The sequence below is a fragment of the Falco biarmicus genome, chromosome 1 (genome assembly GCF_023638135.1).
Source record: "Falco biarmicus isolate bFalBia1 chromosome 1, bFalBia1.pri, whole genome shotgun sequence".
NCBI classification, from domain to species: domain Eukaryota; kingdom Metazoa; phylum Chordata; class Aves; order Falconiformes; family Falconidae; genus Falco; species Falco biarmicus.
The window spans coordinates 30,320,696-30,343,650 of NC_079288.1; the positions used below are offsets into that span (position 1 = coordinate 30,320,696).

The following is a 22,955-nucleotide window of genomic DNA, read 5'->3' on the forward strand; positions in this document are numbered from 1 at the left end:
TGGCCAGAGCCTTTATGAAACTAGAAGAGTTGAGAAAACTACAGGGTCTTGGTGACTGATAAAACTAAGCGACTTGCATGGGTGCAGTGACCTGAGCAGGGCTCGGCACATTTCATGCACAGTTGCTTTGAAGGGATGCTGATCATTTTCAGCATGACCTGCTAATTATTAGAGCAGATGAATGCTTTTTTTTTCTTTTCTAAATCCACATCCCCCTGCATGTTCTCCTCTCCCTGCTCTTCCCCAAGACCTTACTTAAGCTAATCAACATGACACAAACAGCCGAAAAAGCAGTATTCTTCCAGCAGCTATTAACCAGAACGGAGACAGCAGGCGTCTGGAGCCCTTCAGGAGAGACTCGCCTGGTATAACGGATTGCTTTTAGCAGCCAAAGTGAGAGCTGCAGAATCAGAACAGAAGAAGTTTAAGCTCCTTTCTTTTCAGGTCCTAATACTCAGTGACCTGTATCCTATGATGTAGATTTTGAAGACAACCTGTGTGGAATTTCAGTAGTGATGAAGGGGGCTTCATCAGATATGACACATCCCTGATTAAAAATAAATGAATGGCAGTATCTATATATCTTTTGCTGGTAAGTTTTCAAAATTTCAAGGTGTACGTCTAGGGTCCTTCAAGGAGAATCTTGTATCCCAGATGGCCAAATCATTTAATGTTGGTACAGTGTCCCTCAGCAGCAGAAAACACAGCTCAGGGAGGATAATATTAATTTGGTGCAGAAGTAGTTTCTGTGGTTGCATCAGGCTGGACACATGGGTTTGTTTTCTCTCATACGTCAAGATTTTTCTTATTTAGAGCCATGGGAGGGATTTTTCCAGTGTTCTCTGGTCTGTTTTAGATGAATACTTAAAAGTTGTGCTTGTGGTGATAACGGAGTAGGCTGAGACAGGGGACGAACTTGTCTTATGAATTTCAGCTGCAGTGGTATGTTGGAAGGAAGCTGAGCAAACGGACATGATGTTTAAATAGTGTGTCCTGAATTGCTTTCATTTGGTTCTTATTTTGTAAGCCATTGGCTGGGTTTTCTGTCCTTTCAGAAATCAGCAGCTTCTTATGAAATATGGAGCTGTTTAAAAACAGACAGCAGCTGCTCCATCCTTGCGTCAGCAAGGGCTCGGCAGAAGGAAGGGGAATGGTAGACGGTTGTTTAGCTGTGATATTCTTCCCTTCATTGCTGTTGTCATATTGTGTTAACAGAAGGTCTGATCAAATATACACCAGGAAAGTAAGACTTAATGTTTCTTTGTTCTTCTGGAATGGTGCTGGGAGGGGAGGGGGGAAATGTTTGAATGAGACTTTTATTTATGTGGTTCAGATAGCTCGGCGTTGCCTGTGTCGGTGGATATGTTGTTCTGCTCTTATTTCTTAGGCTGTTGGCTGTATTTTTAGCTGGGGAAAGTCTTCACTTGGTTGTACAAAACCTCTGCTATGTGATATAGAAACCTCTGGGGAGGGGGGTAAATATTTAAGGGGGGGGAGTATGCTTTGTTCATGCTGACTTCCTAACGTGTTTTAAACTCTTCTCTTAAAATCTCAGCCAGATTATTTAAAAAATAAAATGAAAAATGAAGAACACTGTTGCACAAGAACTGGAAAGAACCCAAATAGTTTGCTTACTGTTAAAATTGTGACATGACTGGAAACATTTGGTAAAGAAAAAATAATTGCCTGGTGTATTTGTGGTTTCCTGTTGAATCTCAATTTCTAGAGGAGGTTGAAAAACCCATGGATGTTTCCTCAGATTACTAGATAGCATTATACCTTGTGTGCAAGACGAAAGCCCTTCAGCAAAGCATACCAGATATCCATGGCTTGCTATAAAAAGTCTCTCCCATCTGCAACATGACTGTTTTCCCCTTTTTAGTAGAATAGTTTGAGTAGAGATAAACGTGCAGTAAAATTTAGCCAGATCCAGTCTCATTTCACTGAAAGAAGGCTGAGTCTAGGTCCTGTCTAGGAGCATCCTCCGTGTTCTCAAGTTAGTGACAGGGACAGGGTTTCTGAGCAGTTCCTTGTGCCTTGATCCTTTCTGTAATGATCTGCCAGCATGGATTTCCTTCCAATCCAGGTGTCCTCTGAAGGGTGCTCCGGTGGGTCCTTAGCCCCGGGGCAGACCTTTTAATGATGCTTTGAAGCCGTGGATGTGACTGGCTTGTGAGGGAGGAGGGTCACGCAGTCATTCAGCAGGGGAGGGGCTTGAATGTGGTTAAATAGCTGCTCTGGCCCATCTTGCATCACTTCTTAATAATGACCTTGTGCCTGTTGAGTTGTAAAGCCAGAGCTCAAGAGGATCAGGTGGGAGAAATACCAAGGCTTCTTGGAGTCCCCCTTCAGATATCCAGGGATGTGAGGGAGCCGATCTGGTATGGTCCTGGGATCTCTGGCTCAAGGGGAGAGAATCTGTCAAGGTCCGTGCAGGCACCCTGGTGTGGCCGCTTCTGTTCCATGCTGTGTGCGGCAGGGCCCTGGCTGCTGGTGGTGGCTGTGCCCGTTGAGAGGCACCACCATGGCCAGTTGCAAGGCCACTTCAATGCAAAGCTGGAGCTCCTTTTGAGGAGCATTGGTGTTACGGGGTCATGTGTAGGAGGGGCTGGGTGGACTGGTAGGGTGGCGAATGCTGCAGCAGGCTGCTGAGAGGCTGCTGAGGAACGTGGTGGTTCCCATGCCCGGAGGCTTGGGGAGTGTCTGGGAGCTGCTGGGTGAAACCCTGGGCTGGAGCCGCCTCGTCAAGGTCAGCCCAGAGGATCACAGCTCTCCTTTGGCCCACAGCCCCTCTGTCTAGAATCCTCACTTGATCATGAAGATGTTTGTGTATGCAAAAGTATAACTCGTGATGACACAGGGCTTAAGGTTGTGAAACCTTTGAGGCTCCTCTGGGTATTTCTGTGGGAAGGGAAGAGTTATCCCTCCGATAACTTCCATGGGGAAAGAGTTAGTCTTGTTAAACACTAGAGGTTGTTTTCTAAAGCAAAGGCAGGGGCTGTGGGGGGAGTGTGGTTAACCATGTAGATGAGGGACAGGCTAAAACTCATAAAGGAAAAATGTATGTAGGAGTGCATAGCTGTGTATGACTGTATTACAGCTTGGAGACCACAGAGATCAAAATGAGCTGCCGTGAAGCTACACTGCTTTCAGGGAGCTGAAAACGACTTTTTGAGATGGATGTTGGGCCCACAACTGCAGGCACTTGTTGTCTGAGAAGATGTGCAGTTGCTTAAAATCTGTTTTTCTGGTTGCCCTGGAAAGCAGTAAAATGTTGGGGTTTTGGTGTAATTTGAAATAATGAAAAACTTAATCAAAAAGTGATGCTTTGCCAGTCCTTTAGCTTTCTGGAAGTCCCCCATCCAGTTTTGAATGTGTGTGTTTGCTCTTGGGCTGCTGGGAGTTAAATTTTCCTCTTGACTCAACTGTGGAAACAGTCTTCATTTATCATTTCCCAGTTTAGCTCCTGTATTAAAATTATAACAAGGCTGGGGTTTATTTTTGTCTTGTGTACATTTATCTCCTGTGTATCCTTGTGTCTATTATTAGTCCTGCTCCATTGCTAAATGGATTGGCCAAGCTCTTGGGGACAAAATATTGAAGCATATGACTAGTCTGCAATATCCCTCAGCCACTCTGCTTTTGCAGTATTCATAGTGGCTGGGTTTACCCAGCATTTGTCATAGCTTGCTTATTTTAAACGTTGAGGATGCAGTAGGCAGAGCTAGCAGATAAGAGATCTTAAATGGCATATCAGTTTTTAAGTGGAAGGAGGGAGGAGGTGGGTGTGAAGGGGAGGCTCCAGCTGAAAATAAACAAAACAGTGGTGTGTGTTGGGGAAGTGTCTGAATTGCATGGCCAGGGTACAGCCCATTTCTTGTTTCGCTTTTTTGTTTGTGTTTTGTTTTGTTTTTTCCTTGACAGGATATTTCTGTTTCAGACGGCAAATAAGGGAATCTTGAATCCCCTGAAAGGACTGGTATAGTGGTTGGTTAGCTATGGACTTACCCTTTCCTGGATTAATTATATTAAAAAAAAAAAAAAGGAAACTTTTGATGGGTTTCAGCCTTCTTTTAAAATCCTCGTGACTACCATTTCTACCAGTTGGTGGCTGGACGCCTGCCCTCAGATCTGTACCTAGCTTTCTGGCTTGCACAAGACTGAGTTGTACTTCCACTGTTCTCGCCTCCTGTTTCCACATCCAGCCTGAGCTAGCTGTTTGGGGTTTTTTTGGGTTTTTTTTTGTGGGGTTTTTTTTTTTTTTTTTGGCTTTCTGGGATTTGCTCAGTCTTGTAACTTGGCTATTGAACAGCTTAACCATGTTCTTGCTTTGCTTCCAGGGTCTGTTTGTTCATGTGGCCTCTTACATTTTCTGCAGCTCTATCCCAAGTCTTAGGAAGATGCACACTGTAGTAGTATGCCTTCCAGAGGACTACTTTTTGATGCTTGTAAAATTTTTTTTTAAATAGCCTGGTTGATGCCTTTGGTAAGGCCGTGGTCCAGAATTCACTGAAAGAGTTAGGGAAGACTTACTGGTATAGCACAGCTTGGGATCAGATTCTTGATGTTGTTTTCACTTCCTTCTAATTTGTTTCTCTAAAAGGCGTGATGAAATAATTCCCCCCTCCCCTATGTTTGGGTTTTGGGTTTTTTTCCATTTTGAGATACCTTCTTACTAGTGCAGATTTTTTCTTTTTACGGCTTCTTACCACATGCCAGTTTTGGGTGTGTTTAACCTTGGTTGCGCTTGGTTGATGTGGGCTCACGAGTCCACGGGCTACGCTGTGCTGCTGGGCTGCTCAGGTTGGAGGGATGCTGCTTGGTAGTGCCAGCTTTCGTACAGATCCTTGAATGAGTCGTCTTTTTCCGCCTCCTCCCTTGTGTTCCTCATCCAGCATCCTTTGGTTCCTATGTATGTGCCACATGCTTCCATGTTTTCCCTGCATTAGCAGCATTTTTCTGACGTTGGCGCTTGTTCCTAAAGCTGCGGCTTGGCCCGCACAAAGCTTTTTCTCTGCTGCAGGCTCCACTAGTAGAGGCAGGTGTGCCCAGTGTGTGATGTTACCTGGGGCTGGGTGTGTTTTTGAAGGCTCTCCTTGTGGAGCAAGAGGGTGGTTTAGCCCTGGCCATGCCGCTGTGGGTGTAGGAGGCTGGGAGCCGTGTGGCAGGATCAGTGCGCAGCACTGCGCTCCCTGAAAGGTTTGCTACTGTGGCCACATAATTCCTTGGCAGGTGGGAGAGAGTTGATCAAACAAACCTGCTTCCACTAATTGTCAGGCTTTCGTATTTGTTTCTGTGGTGTTTTGTTTTGTGTGGGGTTTTTTTTTTTGAACTTTAAAGCATGCATGACCGAACAGTTTAATTCGCTGTGGGAACTGCTGGAGATAACTTACTGGGATTTTCAGCAAACCTTGCTGTCCTTGTCATGTTTTTGGCGCAGCACAGGCAGGAGTGCCCATCAGATGTTATCATCTGAACAGAGATGAAAGCGCCTGTGCAGTTGACTGGTGTGTAGGGTGGCTGCTTGCTGGTGGGAACTGGTCCCTGATGTGGTACCCCTCCCCTGGCAGGCTTCTTGTAGGAGATGCCTTGGGCAGAGCAGAACCCAGGCACACGCTTGAGCCTTGTGCTCCTTGGGGATGTCCACACTCCTTGTGGACCTGCCTCTTTCATCCAGGCCACCTCCTTGCATGTGTCTGTGCAGGGGAGACGGCATGCATCCATTGCTTGTTAATTTGGTAATCTAATTTGGTAATCTTTGGGTCTTCTCCTCTTCCACCTGCCATCCCAGGATGTTGCTGTGGCTGTGATACTGCTTGCAGGAGGAATACCAGCAGCGTGGTTAAAGTTATATGGGCTTCATGGAAACATGGAGGGGTTTTTATGGTCTGCCAGCCTGTGTTCAGAGGCTGCTGATGGGTGATATTCCTGGAGACTAGGCTTGAAATACTGTGCCCTGTGCAGTGAATGGAGGTTCCCCTTAACTTTGCAGAGGCTGGCATTCAGCCCAAGTTCTTCTCCTGGTTCTGTCAGGAAAGTTGTCATGTTTGGATCCCTTGCCATGGCTGAACGTGTGTTTCCAGACCACGGGAGCTGCCTGAGTGGCGGTGGAAGAGCTGGAAGTGGCTCCTTTTCCAGAGAGAGCTGGAGAAGTGAAGACCCACCTTGGAATAACAGAGGTTATAACAACAAGGTTCTGGCTCGTTGTTCCAGCTTTATTAGCAATGGCCAAAACTGGTTCTCTGATGTATTTTTCGTGTGCTAATGGTGATTTTACGGTGGTCAAATCAGCCTGCCTTCTTGTTTTGTCCCTGGGCATGAATGGATTGTATTTGGAGCTGGCATCCATGCTCCAGAGTCTGCTTCATCCTGACACCCAGCACTGAATGCATCCTGGCCTTGCAGTCTGTCTAGAGGCTGTACACGATCAAGTGTACAGTTAATCAGTTTTGAATTGGTAAAGGTCAAAGATACTACTGCAGAAGGTTCACTTAAGAAAAAGCATCCTGTAAGAGGTGCTGTTGGTTATTTTTTCTAAAAAATCCTTAGATTTGGGCTTTGAGAGGAAAAATTATTAAACGATGTCTTAAAGCTGAATAAAGACGTTAGTATTGAATGGTTTAATGTCTTACAGATGCTGTGGGGTTGCAGGGTTTTATTTTAAATTTAACAATGGGAGTTGGAGTGGCTCCAGAACTGTAAAGAATAGTCTCTTTAATTAAGGGTTTAAGCTGGAAGAGCATGTGTAGTGTGATGCCATTTTAAAGTTTCAGCGGGGCTTTGTAGTTGTAACTTGTTATTCCCCATCTTGGATCACACATCTGTGTGTCTGGGGTCACGGTGGGGATGTTCCTTGTCCCAGGAAAGGAGGTTGGTCTGTGTAAGGGTAGCAAGGTTTCTCCAGATCTCTTGGCTCTGACTTTATCCTTTTCTCTTCCCTGTGGCTCCTGATGCCCACTGTGAATGTGCCGCACCTTTGCAGGCGTGTACACATGGTGCACTACACCCAGAAGGAAACATCAGCTTTGGTTTTCCTGAATATTTTTTTGTTTCCACGTTCTTGGATGTCATCTTTGTATCAGCAAGTGGTGAAGGAGGTTGTGGGGCATGGGACAGGAGACTGGGATCAAATATGGTGTGCTCGGGGGAGGTATCCCCGAGAGCCACGGAGGTTTCACTGAAGTAGCAGAGTATGAAATGTAGCTGTGTGTCTGCGGCATTCAGCAGGGCAGGGCTAGATCCCATCCCTGCACAAGTTCCTAGGTTTCAGCTCTCTGTGGATTGTTTGCCTGTTACTTACTGGGGTGGAACCCAGAAAATTGGCCATTAAAAATAAAAAAAAGAAATTATTATTCTCCCCTAGAAAATGCCAGTATTCCAGGTATGTGTCCCTAAGTTCTCATCTGAAAAAGCAACATTAAGAGATTTAAGGTGATGTCACTTAACTTCAGCCCCTTCTCAGCTCACGGGACTCGGGTAGGTGCTCTATGCCAGTTCTGGTTTTCTCCCTTGCGTGTGGCTCTGCCTGGCTCGGCAGCAGCACAATGTGCATTTAATTAGCAGCAGCAACAACTGCTACTTTTGGCCACCTCGGACACTTTTCTGTAAGAAGCCGCAACTGCCAGGGTTTGCTGCATCCTGATGTGTGCTAGGACGCTTGCATGACTCTTTTCCGGATAGTTACTGTGAGAATTAGGTTCTTCTGTGGCATTAGGAACTGCAGTCCGGCAGCAAAGGCTGAGCAGCTCAAGCCTGACAGGTACCAAGGAACCTTTATGGTTAGCATTTAGTGTCTCCTAGTGTGTTTATTCCCATAAAATAATGAATTGAACCAGAGCTTCAAGCAGCGTTATCACCTTTGCACATTAAAAAAATCATAATCATGCTTTCTGACTTAATGAGTTTTAGAAATAAATGTTCTTTTTTTTGTTTGCCTTCTGGTTTTCAAGTGTTGAAGGCTCCCCTGGGTCAAGCCTTTTCTTTAGATCGCAGGGGCAGTGGGCTGCCTTTGTGCAGAGGGCTGGCCATGGGACTCACCAGCCACCAGTGCAGAGCAGGAGCCTTCGGGTTTCCCAGGGCAGTTGCCAGACATGGAGCCGGATCGTGAATGCCAGCAACAGTACCTTAAGCATTGAGAGGGGAGCTAACTGTATTTTTGTGGTATTTTTTAATTTTCTTTCACTTCTATTGTTTTCTTTGCTTATTTGCTAACTTGCAAAATTCAGCAAATTGCAGAGGAACTCCCAGCCCTTGGGGTGAGTTTTACTCGGAGCTGCAGTGAGCCAGCACATGGTGGTGGCACGTGGCTGAGCTCCTGTTCAGAGGTGTAAATGGGGCTGGTGCGGTGCACCTGCTGGCCTTCAGGTGGTCAAGGTCTGGGCCAGGGTGTGGAGCTAGTGGGGTCATCCTGGGCAGCTCTGTGTGTGTATTCAGGGTAAATATTAACTTCCCATGATGGATGTTAGCTGCTCGTTTTGGTGGGTTTTGATTGAAACTCAGTCACGAGGCTCCTGAACTTCAGCAGTCTTCACTACACCATGGAGTTGAATGTCTTGAGTGTCTTCTCCTCCTCTGTTTGCATTTTGCTGCTAGTCCTCAGTCTTGCTGAGGTGTGTTAGTGCTTTTAACTCATTCAGCTGCAGGATAAGCCCGAACTGTGCATGGGGCAGGTTGCCCTGCAGTGGCACAGGGTGTCTTGAGTGCAGTTGCTTCTCCAAGACATCCCTGCAATGCTATCCAGAAAGGGTGGGTGAGTTCTCCCCAGACTTGCTGAGAGAGGATTTATAAAGCCTCTTGCTTCGCTGCAGCTCTGCAAATCACACACAGAGCCCCACAAGCCTCATCACTGCTTGCTCGGGAGGGCAATGACAAAAATTGCGTGCACGTGTGTGACTTTGCTGTCTGTTTTCTCTCAGGCTGGGCTAGCTGAGAGAGCCTTGTGCACAGCTTGCTGGAGCGAACGCAGCAGAGCAAATGTACCTGCTGAGTAACAGACTGAAATAAAACCGGAAAAACCCAGACATCGCGCTGAGTCTGTGGCAGTTACTGCAGATGCTGCGCCAGTGAGAAGTCAACAAATCCATTAAATGGGAAATGGTCCCTGTGTGCCATCCCTGGGAAGAGGAGCATCGTCTGCACCACCCCCCAGTGACCCCACACCGTACATCTGGACAATGCCGTGTGGCGGCGCAGGAAGGAAACGGTTAAAGGAGGAGAGGTTGTCGAGTTGGGTTAGCCATCAGATAGCTAATATTTTAGAGGTTTTTCAGAGCTAAGCTATAAAAAGGCCGTAGCAGTATTTCAACTCGCCCATTGTCTGCTGGAAGCCAGCCAGCGTTGCCATGCCGACGAGGAATTATTACTTGCTGCCAGAGCTGGAGGAAAAGCTCATACTTTTGGCTTCAAAACAGGAGGGGTGGACTTATGTAATCCACTGTGTTTATAGGCTGAGACTGGCAGGAGCATTGAGAAATAATTACAGGCTTTCCATTTCATTTCCAGCTTGGTTTTAAGGCTGTGTGGCCTCTCTTTATTTATTTATTTTGAAGTTGAGAAGGTGGCTGCTAAAGATGCAGGAGGTGATGCGGGGATGCTGCTTAGGTAAGTACCCCCCACTTCCCTCCCTGGGCTGGCTGGGCTGCTTTTGTTTTGGTGGCGTTTTTGTCTGGAGAGCTAAACTAGGCCACAGCAGAAAGAAGTTGCTTTGAAAAACTGGGACTTGGCCCAGCGACACAGAAACAGTGTTTAGTGCTGGAGGCCGAGAAGACACTTTTGCGGTTGCCCGGAGGTGGCCAGCTGCTTGCCGACAGAGGTGAAGTGTGAGGTTTTGCAAGTCCCCACTGCTTTGAGGTGATTTTATCCCTCCAGCCCTCCTTGGCTTGGGGCATTTATTTTTTGGGGGGAGGGTAGCGACAAGGGAAAAGGAGAAAAAAAATTATCAAGTTTTTTGTTTCCTGTTTCCTTTTTTTTTTTTTTTATTGTTGTCTTGGTCTCATGTGTTGCTCCATCGGATGGAGAGGGATTTGTCAGTGTGATCAAAGCAGTTTTGCTGATGTTTCGTGCTGTGGAGAGGTGAATTGCAAAGTTTAGCCTGTAATTAATGTGGGTTTGTTCATCCCGGGAACAGTCAGCAGATGATGCTGTAATTTGGGTTTGCCTGAAAAGCAGTGCGTGGTGTGTTTTGACTTCGGTCAGGCTGGTGGGAGTTTGCAGCTGCTGTTTTTGTGCTGGCTGTCGCATAAAGGGAGTTATTGCTGGTAAACTTGGCTCGGGAAACTTTGAGGTTGGGTGGTTTTTCTGGTTCCGAGGGTCGTGGTCCTGTAGTCCTGGGGAGGATGCTTCTGGTGCGGTGGGAATCCCATGCCTGGGAGAGAGATCGTGGGCTCGTGCTTTGGCTGGGGAGCGGGGCTGGAGAACGGGCTGTGCGGCTGGGACGTGAGGCTGAGCTGTGCTGTGCTGAGCCACACGCTGCTCCTGAAGGAAAGGAGTGTGCTACAACCGTGACTTTTAAAATCTCTTTGACATGGGGTATAAAGCTCCAAAGAGCAGACAAAGCCTGTTTTTGGAGGGGGTACGAAGAAGAATGCTTTGATATGCTGCAAACTTGCTGTGGAGGTTTGAAAGGTACGTAGAAGCTGCAGTGTGCTGTGAAATATATATTTTTTTTGTTAACATCTTCCTTCATTGCATGGTGTCCTGTTAGGGAGTTACGTTCTGAGTCCTTGCTAATCTGTCTTTTTGCCATTGTTGCATGGTGTGTACAGGTTAAATATCCCTACCCGTGCCAGTCTGCTCTGTGGAGTGTAGCCTGGTGTTGCTGGCATGCTTCACTTCAGAGGTCCTGCACGTGGGGACAGTTACCGTCCCATATAAACACGTTTGGGCCCTGACTTGAAGTACAGAGGTGCCTTAGTGGAACTGATGTGCACAAGGGGTTGTTGAACACACACTGCAGAAATAAACTGTTTTTTCCACAGTTTCAGGCAAAAACTTGAATGGTGGTATGCTTCAAATCAGGAAATGTCCCTTGAAACAGCAGGTTTGACTGGTGTTATCAGAGACACATGGGTGTGTTATACAAAATAATTCAATAATTATCCGTAATGCTGCTCTCACTCCTACCGCAGATGCTGTTGGACTCAATGCAAGTTAGATTTGTTACTGTGAGGCTTTTTTTTTTCCTCTTCCTCTGGGATTCTTGCCAAGATGAACTGTATGTTCTGTTCTTAAGAACTATGAGTAATGTATGTGTGAATCTATAACATAAGTAATACGAGTATATAAAAACGTGTGAGTGTGCAGGATTTGTGTATTCTGAGTCTACAGAGCACCGCACACATGCTGTATGTGCGTTCAGAAATAGGGTGCGATACATGTCTGGGCAAAATTAATGACATGCCTTGCAGTTACTGCTCACTGCAGAGCCCTGTCTGATGGCCTGATCCCAGAGAGCTGAACCGAAATCCCTGTTGCCAGCTACGGTTTGCCTATTTAATTGCCCTTTTGGAGGAGTTACAAATCGGAGAGAGTTGGAAGTCCCTCCCTGCACTTACAGCAGAAGTCAGCCTCAACAAAGACAAGAGGAGATGCTTGCACCATAGCCTGATGTTTCCTGAGTCGTCAGTGGAGCAGGGGGGTGTCCGTGGGTGGTGGAGGGCTGTGCCTTGGAGTAGGGGGTGCAGGGGTGCTGGGGTCCCACTCTGTACCACCCCATGTAGGTGCTGCTCTAGGAGCTGCTGTACAAGTAATGCACTCTAAGGCAGGCCTGCTGTTTCTAATGGGATTTTTTTTCCTTTTAGATGAATAAAATGGGCTTTCTCTCATAAATTATTTTTTTTAATGTGAAAAATGAGAAGGTGGCAAGTAGCCAATTCCCCTGCTTCCCTCTTCCCAGCTCCGATGAGGTCATTGCCTCTTAAAGTTTATACCACGTGCTGTGAGACATGGCTGGAGGAGCAAGAAGACAGCAAATGTCTGTCTCAGGGCGGGCGGGAGTGATGGCCACCAGTACATGAAATATTAGCAAGCTGTAAGTGATGCCTGAGCAGGATTTGTGAGTGGGGAGGGGGCCAGGTACAGCTGTCTGGGAAAACCTTTCAGGATGGAGGTTCAGGTGGGAGGGGAGTGCCCTGGTCCCTGCTGGGTGCTCCAGGTGTCAGGCAGGACCTGGGATGCTTTGGATGCATGTCGGGGGTGGGGTGGTGGGCTGCTGGGTGGAAGGAGCATGTGTGTGAAGGGCTGGGCATGTGCTTAGGTGCAATGCAATCGGCAGTGGTTCTGGCGCTCTGTGGCTGAGCTTGCTTTTGTGTCCATTTACTTTTCCTAGGGAATTTCCTCTGTGCTGTTTTTGCAATGGGGTTGTGAAAGTTCATGACCCAACGAAGGATCTCTCCAAGACCTTTGTGTCCGTGGCTGCCTGGAAAAGTTGGGTTTTTTTCCCCTTGAACGCAGTGCTGGGCTGCTTGTGGATTCCTGAGCCGTTGTTTTCTCCTTGACTGCCCCCCCCACCCCCCGCCATCCTATGGTGGAAGTGATACAGAAACGGGAGTGCCTGGACCATGAGGTGGTCCTTGGGGCTTTCCTAGAAGCTGCAACCCAGGAGTGTGGATTTTGAGGGCTGTGGCCATCTACCCTTCTCCTCACAGCCTCTGCTGGGGTGCTTGGGGGTGGTGGCCCAGACTGGCTGGGTTTCAGGTGGGGCACTGGCCTGAAACAGCTGTTTCATAGCTGCCATAATAAATGACTTACTGAAATTTTGTTGGAGGTTATTTACTGCCTTGTGCCTTTGCTGTGGCTCTGATGGTGGCTAGTTTGCTGTACCTTCTAGGGGTGGTCAGGAAAAGGATGCTTTATGCATCTTCAGCTCTTACTGTGGCACTGCTCCATCATTGTTCCGGGGAGGTGCAATGGCTGAGTCCATTCTGTGTGATCCCATCCTCACAGCTGGCCCAAAGGGGTGTAAGTTGTCAGAGAGTTTGTGCTGTAGTCCAGAAACCAAATTTTTGCTGCATCAGAAAGAGAGGAGTTGTGGGGTGGCAGAAGGTGTGCAAGTAACGGAGAGAAAGTAAGAGAGATGGACAGTCAGTCTTCTATTTATTTATTTATTTATTTAAAATACCTTTTAAAAGCTCTTGTGCAAGCACTGCACTGGGTAGAAGCGTGGGTTTGCTTTTACGGGTTCGTTCTCCCAGTGTCCTTGTGCTGTAGGGTGCTGCATGCAGCCTTGCCTCACCTATCAGCCGTGGCGGTGGGCAGCTTGCTTCCACCATGGCTTACATGAAGTGAATCTAGGAGGATGCTGTGACAAGGTTAAGAAGTGGGAAGAGGATGGGGAGGAGGCAGTTGAGGTGTCATCTGCGACCTTGGAGGTTTCTGAGCAGAGAATAAACACCAAGGCTGGTGGATTGGCCAGCATCTGCAGTGCTTTGCAAGGACAGTAAAGATCTGAGAGGAAGGTCTGGGAGATGCTTCTGATTGCTGACGTGGGGAACTAACATCCTTTTTTAAAACAAAAGCTAGCAGGTAGCTGTTCTATATATAAATGAGTACCCGAGGGCCTGAAGTGTACCAGTGTCAGCAGCCTAAAGCTTCCCAGCATTGGCTTTGGTCTTGGGCAGGTGGATGCAGCTCTGATCTTCCCTGGCACCAAGGGTGAAAATGAGGTGCAGCTGGAAGTTAGTAAGGACTTGAAGAGGGGTCCAGAATGCCACTGTGCTTTTAGGCACAAACTTTAAAAAACAAAACAAAAAAACCCAACCAAACAAACCAAAACAACCCACAAAAAAAACCCCACCCCACAATAAAAAACTTCAATATTGCTATTCCATTGGAGCTTGTCCATTCTGTGGAAATCATTTAAGCATGCTGTTCACTGCAGCTGCTCTTGTGCTGCTGTACCCCAACAATATCTTCTGTTCGCTTCTTCTTTGTCTTTGTGCTTCTCCTTAGCAGCCTCGTTGATTCCCCCTCGCCCCCCGTCAACACAATACAATCACTCCTTGTTAGCCTATCTTGCTCTTTCCTCTTTCAAGGAAGAGAAGGAGCAGGGGAACCAGATCTGATAATTTCAGTGAGTAGAACTGTTCCCCTGAGCCCTTTATAAAGAAATAAAAAGGCTCTCCTTCTCTCTGCTTCTCTTTGAGTACAAGCACTTTACCCTCTTGGATTCCCTGCAGGCTCCTCATACTGCTAAAATTGAAACATCAAGATGTCTGAGGCAGCAGGAATTACCATCAGTGTTTTGACACCTGGAGGTACAATTTCTATTAGCTTTTATATAAAAACAACACCAGTTTTGCCAACAGAGTTCTCGTTAAATAATGCATGAAGACCCCATTCCTGACAGTAGGTATTTTTCTTTCACTTTCCTGAACTCTTGGATAATGGCTTAATTTTTGTGACCATTGGGGGAAAAGACACACGCTCTTGCACACGGAAATATATATGTGAATACACACGTGCTTAACTCCTGGGCAGAGAGTCAATTACCCCGCTTGCTAATTAATGTGGGGAGATGGGGGAAAGTAACTTCAGGCTGAGAAGGCTTGGATTGTTGTTTTATTTTTTGGAAGCAGCAGAACATAGTCTTCTTCTTGAGACCTTTGATGGTAAATGAGACTGCTTATCTGTGATAGAGGAGAGACCCTCGGAGGGTCTGTGTGCCCTCAGAGATGGGCGCTTGGTCATTGGAAACCAAAATAGAGTAACGTGCCTTTTTGCCTGTGTGATGCTTGGCGTTGAGCATATGCTCTGTGCTTGCTTTTGGGGGAAATGAAGTGAAACAGAAGGGCACAGCATGTGGATGTGACTGCTAATAGTGAGAATCAAAGTACAGTTTTGACATTTCTAACCTAATAAGTGGTGCTGCGTGTGCGAGCCTGCTTATTTTCCTTTTCACCATGAGATGCTTTGACAGAGGAGTAAAGTCCCATTTTGACATTTCTGTCATTTTAACTAAAGAGAGAGATTACAGTAAATTGGATTAAGTGAAAATCTTCTTCAGATGTTTGTGGTTTGGGCTGATTTATGGATAGATGTCATTTGAACGTCATTCTGCATTTTTTAAGCATCTGCTTGATGGTTGCTCTAATGCTATTGCTGCAAATATAGTCTGCACCGAGGAGGGAAGGCTGAGCAAGGAGCAGCTACCCGTGACAGATCTAATGCTGGTGTGTGGCACGGGGACAGCAAAACACTGTCCTTCTCACGTTCCCAGCCGCATAGTGCCAGATTCTGTAATGGGTGCTTGGTGCTCATTTGAGTTCCTGTTATTCAACTTTGTTATCTTCTGCTGAAAGTCATTTACATTTTCTTAGTATTTTTCCCATCCTGGAGGGAGATGGTTCAGCGTGCGTGTTCCTTATCGTGCACTTGGCAAATCTTGGGTTGCCCGTTCCCCTGTGGCCGGCGAGGATGTTCTTTTCTGTTACGCTCATGCAAAGCCTCGGTCTTGGCTGCCTTGTTGCAGAGTCCTTTGCTCGCCGTGTGTGTGGCTTTTCCAGGAACCAAAATATTCTCATAAGCATGTGCTGGCTCACTAGCATTAGCAACGGCATGTGAAAATACTTTGTCCGTGTACTGATACTTCCAAAAGGTAGTGCTGAAAGTTCTTCCATTAAATTAACAGCGTGAGACTTCTTAAATATGTCCTTCATGGTTTCCTCTACCTAAGCTATTTAGAAGCTGCTGGTGCCATTTGGAAAGCTGCATAATCTCTTGTGGGTGATGATGCAATCAGCACTGTAATCAAATCTGCCAGTGATGTCATTGATGGAGTAGTCCAACGTTGCCTGGTGTGGTGATTAGTGGGATGAGATTGAAGTCTTTGTAGAAATGGTGATGGGAGACTGGGAAGTCCACATCCCTAAATTGTGTAACTTGCATATGTTTTTATTTCGGGCACTATTTTGGAAAATACTTCTGATCCATGTTCAAAATCACTAGATTTGGGTCTAGGTGTGGAGGTTTATGTGTTTCAGTTATAGTCTCTAGAAGTTTATTTGCAAGTTTAATGTTGGTTTAAGGTTTCATACCTACACTGGGAGGTGTAAAGTGGTTGTCTGCCGGCTTAGCTCCTGGAGCTGCCTCTGCTCTACGCCAAGAGAAGACAGTGCTGGCTCAAGGGAGTGAGAATATAAAAACTGCCCTTAATCCTTTGAAGGGGTTTGATGTCTTAGACTGTATCTGTATCGATTTTTTTTTTTTTTTTTTTTTTTTCCAGTCCTGGGGCAGGAAGGTGCTGCCCAGATGAAAGTTACAGGCACAGAGAGGTACCGTCAGAAGCAGAGAGCATCAAATCCCAGCTTCTTGGAGTGAGTCAGCTGGTGATGCTTTGCATCTTCCCTCTGAACTGAGCCCCGCTGTTTTGATTTGCAGCATCTCAGCACTGCCTGGGCTTTTCTGGGCTGTTACTGACACCAGGCTTGCGGTGTTTTATTTTCTGCATCTGTGCTCCTCTGTAGTTCGTGTCACCCTTGCAGTTAAAAGATTTTGCCTTTTACCATGCGAGCATTTTGTGCCTTGCTAGTGACTCAAAGCACAATTATTAAAATATTTTCTATATTATTTTCTGTGATACGATTATTAGTGAAAGATCACACTACTGTGGGAAGATAAATTTGTAATCCTGCTTAGTGGCTGATCTTATCCTAGCCGAGTAGCTCTCGTTGCATAAGGGACAGTGACCTGAAATCATCTTTTTAAACCAGCGGACAGGATGCCTTTCCCTACTCCACTTTGCACGTGTGGGTGTGATACAGACTTTTAAAATGGTTTAAAGTTCAGCGGTTTTACTTTGAGGTGTGCATACCTCCAGGTAACAAACCTTTAGGTTGGTGTGTCGAAGAACAGTGGTGTCACAGGAGGTGGGTTATTTTAATGCATCAGTCCCTGCGTCAAACAGTTCCCTGCATCTCTTGCAGCCTGGCTTGCTTTTCAGGACTGCTAAGAAGAGTTTGCAAAGGTTGCGTGGCACAAATGACAAGAAGGAGCAAGCGGAAGGGCTTGATCACAAGCCGTGCTAGGGAGGTTTATGAGGGAGGTAGAGTGGGAGCTTTGTGGGATGGCTCCGGCACTGGGGACGGGATTGGCTCCATCCCTCGGCATCACGCTCCCACTGCTGGATGCCAGTAGAGAGGGTAGGTGGGCAAGCAGGAGGGGAAGAGCTGCTGCTTGTGAGCAGTGAAGAATGAAAAACATCTGCTCCAGCTGTGTGCCTCTGCTTATTGTTTTTAACTTCTCTCAGTAAAGCAAATGAGTAACGGGCGATGCATTTCTTGGCAGGGACCTTGTCTTGTCGGAGTGGAAGAGATATTTCCCTTTCTGCTCAGTTGGCTTTCTCCTCCCAGACAGGTACAGCCCCAGGTTGAGCTCAGGTGAGACTGTTCTCTCCTTCCTGGGGAGGATGATGGGAATGCACTTGATAGCTTCCCCCCATCTCCTGAGAAATGCCACACTAAATATCTTCGTGTTATGAGCTCCATCTAAAGATGTGAGGCTTGTTCTGTCACCTTGCCTGTCGGCTTTCAGAACCTCTTCGTTGGAGGAGAGAGCACCGGCTGCTCGTGTGTGCAACCAAAGAGCAAGGATGTGAATTGCTGCTCCCAAGTGTCGGCTCCTCTTTGGGTCAGTGGAGCACACTCTCAGCTTCCCATCGGGGGTCAGACCTGGAACGTGCAGTTCCTGAAGTCCCCATTGCTCCAAGGCAGGGGTGGCTGGTGCTGGATGCAGCCTGCCTCAGGCTGCTCAGGAGCTGCCTCCAAGCTGAGCAAGCATCTGAGCAGATGGATGCCCTCTGTCCTCTCTGTGTGCTCACCTGTGGTGGGATGTTCACAGACCCCGGAAGGTGCTGGTGATGCTTCGGTTTGCAGCTTGCAGAGTGTGGGAGGGAGGTTCACCAGCTGTGCTCGTAGCAGCTGGGAAGTGTTATGCTGTAGGCAGCACTCTAGAAGAGATGCTTCCCTCATTTACAGAAGGTGATATCCTGGTGGCTGGCGGTGGAGAAGGAGGAAGTAGTGTTTTTTTCTCTTTGCTGTGGGTGAATCAGTGCTGTCTGTGATGGATTCTCACTGCGACAGGCTCTAAATGGGAAATCTCAGGGGAAATTAGCCTGCAGCTTTTGCCTTTATTAAATATTCTCCAGTGCCATCCCAAAGGACCACTTTTTAGTGCTCCGCAATGTTTCATCTGTATTTTTAACATCACTTACATGAAGCGTGACAATGTGTGGCCTATATTTACATTAAGGTCTACCTACAAATAGTTAAGAAATGATAGATAGTCTGTTCTGTTCTTCAGGTCTGTGACATGATGATGTCTTTTAGGTAGATCTGAGAACCTCAGCGGGAGATATTGCAGATTATTATGAAGTCCAGTAGCTTACTTAGAGTTATGGCTTATAATGATTGATTTAGCCATTTATTAAAACACCTATTTAATGATTGATTAAGCCTTTATAAACTATTTGTGACTTTTAAAATGTGACCTGATGTATTGTAGCTCCATTAGCATCTAGCTAATAAAATACACTGTGGACCTGTAATGCCTGTTAGGTTGACAGAGATTATATTTTAGGCTTTACATGTGTTGAAGTTTTAAGTACCTTGTTACAGATTGTTCTTGGTGGGTTTTAAGGTGTGTAAGTACAGTCTACTCCCTTAAAGCAAGTGGTGGGGCTGAGCTGGTGGTGGGGTGTTCACCTTGTGGGTCCTCTGCTGGGGTGGACCTGTTTGCTTTGGCATTACTGGTCTGTATAATCCATCATCACCTGGTACCGGCATCAAGCACCTCAATAAAGTGATCTCTCCCTGCTGCTGCTGAGGAACGAGTCTGTGTTGTGCTTGCCTGAGAGCAGAGCCCAGATCTGGGAACCAGCAAGTGATGCTCTTGCTTCTTCTGCTGGGTGCCTGCGGGCGCTGTCCTTGGGAGCAGCTTTGACGGGGGTTTTTGCTGATATGGAGCAGAGTCCCCGTAATGCAGGTGACTGTTAACACAGATCCCAGCTGACTCTGCTGCCTGCTAGAGCAGGTGGGGTCCTGCACTTTCCTCTGCGTGGTCTGTGCTGAGGGAGCTCAAATTCATAAAGGCAGGAGGATGGATTGCTCTGGAGGCACGTGATGCCAGAGTTGGATTTAGCTGAGGAGGCTGGGGTGGAGGTGGGGAGAGGGGGAAGGTTGCCCCAAAAGAGGAGAGGTGCAGGCTAAGCTGTGCAACTGCTTCGTGACTAGAAGTGCATTGTTTCCTGGGTTTTCATAGAATCGGGGAATGGTTTAGCTTGGAAAGGACCTTAAAGATCACCTAGTTCCAACCCCCAGCCCCCCATACCTTCCACTAGATCAGGTTGCTCAAAGCCCCATCCAACCTGGCTTTACCTTTATTTAACTAAGCACCAAAATCTAAAGGTAAATTCTGTGCACAAGATTATAGGGGACTTTTTTTTTTTAATCTGCCACCTTTGTCTGTGTATAGAAGCATTTTTTCCATGAACTGCTCAACTTTCCATTTGCTTGAGCTGTACAGAGCTGGCTGCTGGGATGAACTGTGTAATGGGATATCTGAATTGCATCAGGAAACCTGCTCCAGTTTAAGCAGCCCTGATTTAAGAGGAAATGCAGTCAAACCAGTACAAACTCCTACGCTAAGAAATTAAAACTTTATGTCCGATGGATGTAACTTTTGCTCAGGTCTGTAACTACTACTGCTGAGGGATGCTCAAGTGGACAACGAATAAAAGCTCCCAAGTGCAGGTTGAGTGATATACATTGCTGATGCTCTGCCCTTCTCACTGGGCTATAGGAAGTAGATAAAATTTGGCAAGAAAGGGCTGTTGGTTTAATTTGCTGATTTTTTTTCATCTGTCCCCGCTTCTGCCTACCAAGTGACTGTCTGCTGCACATGGTTAAATGATCTTGATGGATGGTATATGTTTGAAGAGTAACACTGTGCTCTTCCTCAGGAGTCTGAGCTTGTGAGACTTGGTGATGTTGTGGCAAGGCTGATGATGTGACTGAGCACGTGGGGATTCATGGAATGTGGGAATGGTCTTGCCCTATTGGTGGCTGATGTAAAAGCAGAAAACGGGAAGCCTTTTTCTTGGGCTTGGGCTGGTGGAATGGGGAGGTGACTTTGGGGAAGACTGAAGTTTATATTTCTCCATGTTGTCAAACAATTCAGCATTCACTCACTCATGTCTAGCATCCGCCTGTAATATTTATTTGTTTGCTTCTGGACATTTCCTACTAATAGCTAACCAGCCATGCTGTAGGAGATGGGGGAAGAAGGGGTGGGCTCCTGTGGCCCATGCTCCGTTGCTCAGTTTCCAGCCAGCTGTTCTGCAGCTGTTTGCAGTGCAGAGACTGCAGTGATTTAAACAGATGGGCTTTCCCAGAGCTTACCCCTGCACGGGCCAGGAGGTGGCAGGAGGCGAAGCCACCCTGCCTGCCACCCCCTCCAAGGGGACGTGTGGGGGGACTGTGTTGGAGTGCCAGGTGTTTCCGTGGGACACAGGTAGGGTGAAGAAAGCAGAGGTTTATTTACCCTTTCTGACTGCTTAAATATTCTTTTTTTTTTTTTTTTCTCCTTGATTTTTCTTTCTCTGGAAAGTTTATAACTTTAACCCAGGGCTCAGAAATAAACCGTGAGGGACACTGATGAATTGCAAGGGGGGAAGCAGTGAATTCCCCTTTGGGTAAGAGGTTACCAGTCAAGCCTTGACCTTGTTAAAACATGTTAACTCAATAAAAGTCTGAGTATTTAAAGACAAGTGACTTCTTCCTGCCTTGAGGGGCATAATTAAGCCATTCCACACCCCTTAATGAAGAGTTGTGGGAGGAGGACTAGGGAGCTCCCTATCCTGGCTGCCTAAGTCAGGAGCCTTCCACTGGGGTCATCTCTGGTCCCGCAAGGCAGCACCCATGAGCTGCATGGAGCTGGTGCTGGGAGAGCCTGGCAGTGATTGCATAGGAAACCCGCTGTTTCCCAACTGTTGGGAGGATAGCATTGCTCCTTGTGCAGTTATTGAATCGGTTGAAATTGTGGTCAAGTGTTTTGTATTAAAGCAGACTGAATTTCCTGGGTAAAGCATGCAACAGAGCTTCATGGGGGGAGATTGTGTTCATCCATAAAAATTCCTGTCCAACTTAAAAATGGGAGTGCCCCTCTTCTCAGGGTTTCCTTATTTAAACATCCCTTGTATGTTTGTAAAAAAGTACATTGTACTTTTGTATTAATGTCCACAGAATGGACACTAATACAAATGGACACAGGAATGTGTCCAAAAGCACCTTCACCCCTTAATCTGCTATAGGATTTTCAAGGGAAATGCAGGAACTTGCTCTGTTTCCAAGTGGCGTGTTTGTGCCTACTGAGCTGTAATCAGTACCCACTGGTGTGAATCCTTCTGGAGTTGTGGCTGAAAAGATGAACAGATAAGGAATCCTTCATCCCAACCAGACCCCAGGAACACACACACGCTAACCAGCTGTGCAGAGCAATAATCCCTGCTGCGACTGCTTTACACCTGGAGTGCTGTTACTGCCTCTTGGCTATTGAAAAAGTGCTGGGCTTCATTTATTTTATATTTTTCATGAACTCTTCACTTTTGTGCTGTGTTCTCCCTAAAAGAATTGCGTTTTCAAGTGCCTTTCCCGCAGCAGGTTTCCCTGTGAAGGCAGGGTCTGTGCTTGACAGGAGGCTTTTGCTCAGAGAAGGGTCTGTAACGTCATAGCAGTTGAGTGTTACCATGCTTGTGTGACTGTTTGGGGGACCTTACCTGCTTCACGGGACTGCTGTTGACTCCCTGAGCCCGGTGGCAGTGGGTTGTGGGGTGTGAAGAGCAGGGGAAGGTGGCTTGGTCAGCTTCGTGTTCCCTGTGTGGGCTCTGGGCGGTCTGTAGGGCTCCCATGGGACTGCAGGAAGGGCTGTGCTTTTCTGTGCCTGGGTGCAGAGTCCCCACGGACACCACAGCTATTTTAAGTGAAATCCACCATCATTAGCTACTCCCATTAAAATACTAGGGCTGTTAACTGCAGTACTTTTACGAGCAGCTCAGCTGCCCAAGCAGAGGTGATGGAGATTTGGGGATGGTAATCCTCTTGGTTATCCCTGTGTAAGCTGTCCTGCGCCAGCTTGATACCAAGGGAAGCTCACTGCCTTAGCAGAGACAATTTTAGATGCCATGTCTTTTCTTGTTGTGGGTAACCAGAATTCATCTTAATTTAAATCTCAGGGCTTCATCAAGGTTATAAGCTCAATGCATGACAGTGCTGGGAAACATCCTTAAATACCCCCCAGATGGACTCTGGAAAGATTATTATGCTGTAATTTGTTTCTGTAGCTCCACAAAAGTGGTTTTTGACCTTGGGACCATGACTCTGCTATTCCCTCTGCTAGCATCCCTGGTGCTTTTGTCCAGACCAGTTTTGTCCAAATTAAATGACTGGGTGTTGGAGCTTCTGTTTTTTCATGAGAGGTGCTTCCCAGCTGAAGAGGATCACTTTGCGTCAGACTTTTTCCCTCGTGGTTTTTCTTTTGTTTCTGCTATGGGGCTGAAGGGTTGGAGGGTGAGGAACCACCTGAAACCTCAGCCCCAGGGCAGGTAGGTGCAGGGTGGTGGAAGGTACCTGCTTGTGCCTGTACAGCAGCAGTGCTCAGTCGGGCCAGTGAGTCATCTTAGGAATAGCTTGACGTTGGCAGCTGAAGGGTTGGTTTTTCTTTTATAGTAGTAATTATTATTAATAAAGAGCTTTGAGTTTGGGAATGGCAAAAGAGGGTGGACCAATAGCCCAGGGACTGGGCATTTTGCTGGGAAACAAGGCAAAATTCTCCACTCCGTCTTGTACGATGGGATAGGGAGGCCAGAGGCTCTGATCCTGTCCTGCTGGCACTCGTTGCTATCCCGTAGAAGAGTGGATCCTTCAAGATGTCTAATCTGTGTAGCATGAATTTCAGTCACCTTTCAA

General features: G+C 46.8%; 1 protein-coding gene across 10 annotated transcripts in view; it reads left to right on the top strand.

Annotated features, from left to right (window-relative positions):
• Positions 1-22,955, top strand: part of NCOR2 (nuclear receptor corepressor 2) — a 253,614-nt gene that overhangs the window by 42,727 nt on the left and 187,932 nt on the right. The window contains exon 1 of one of the 10 annotated variants that reach the window (XM_056350454.1): positions 9,582-9,600. The exons of the other annotated variants lie outside the window; for them this stretch is intronic. The gene's annotated coding sequence lies outside the window, so the exon portion shown is untranslated. Of the gene's footprint in view, positions 1-9,581; positions 9,601-22,955 lie in introns of those variants that run through there. 10 annotated transcript variants of the gene reach the window in all.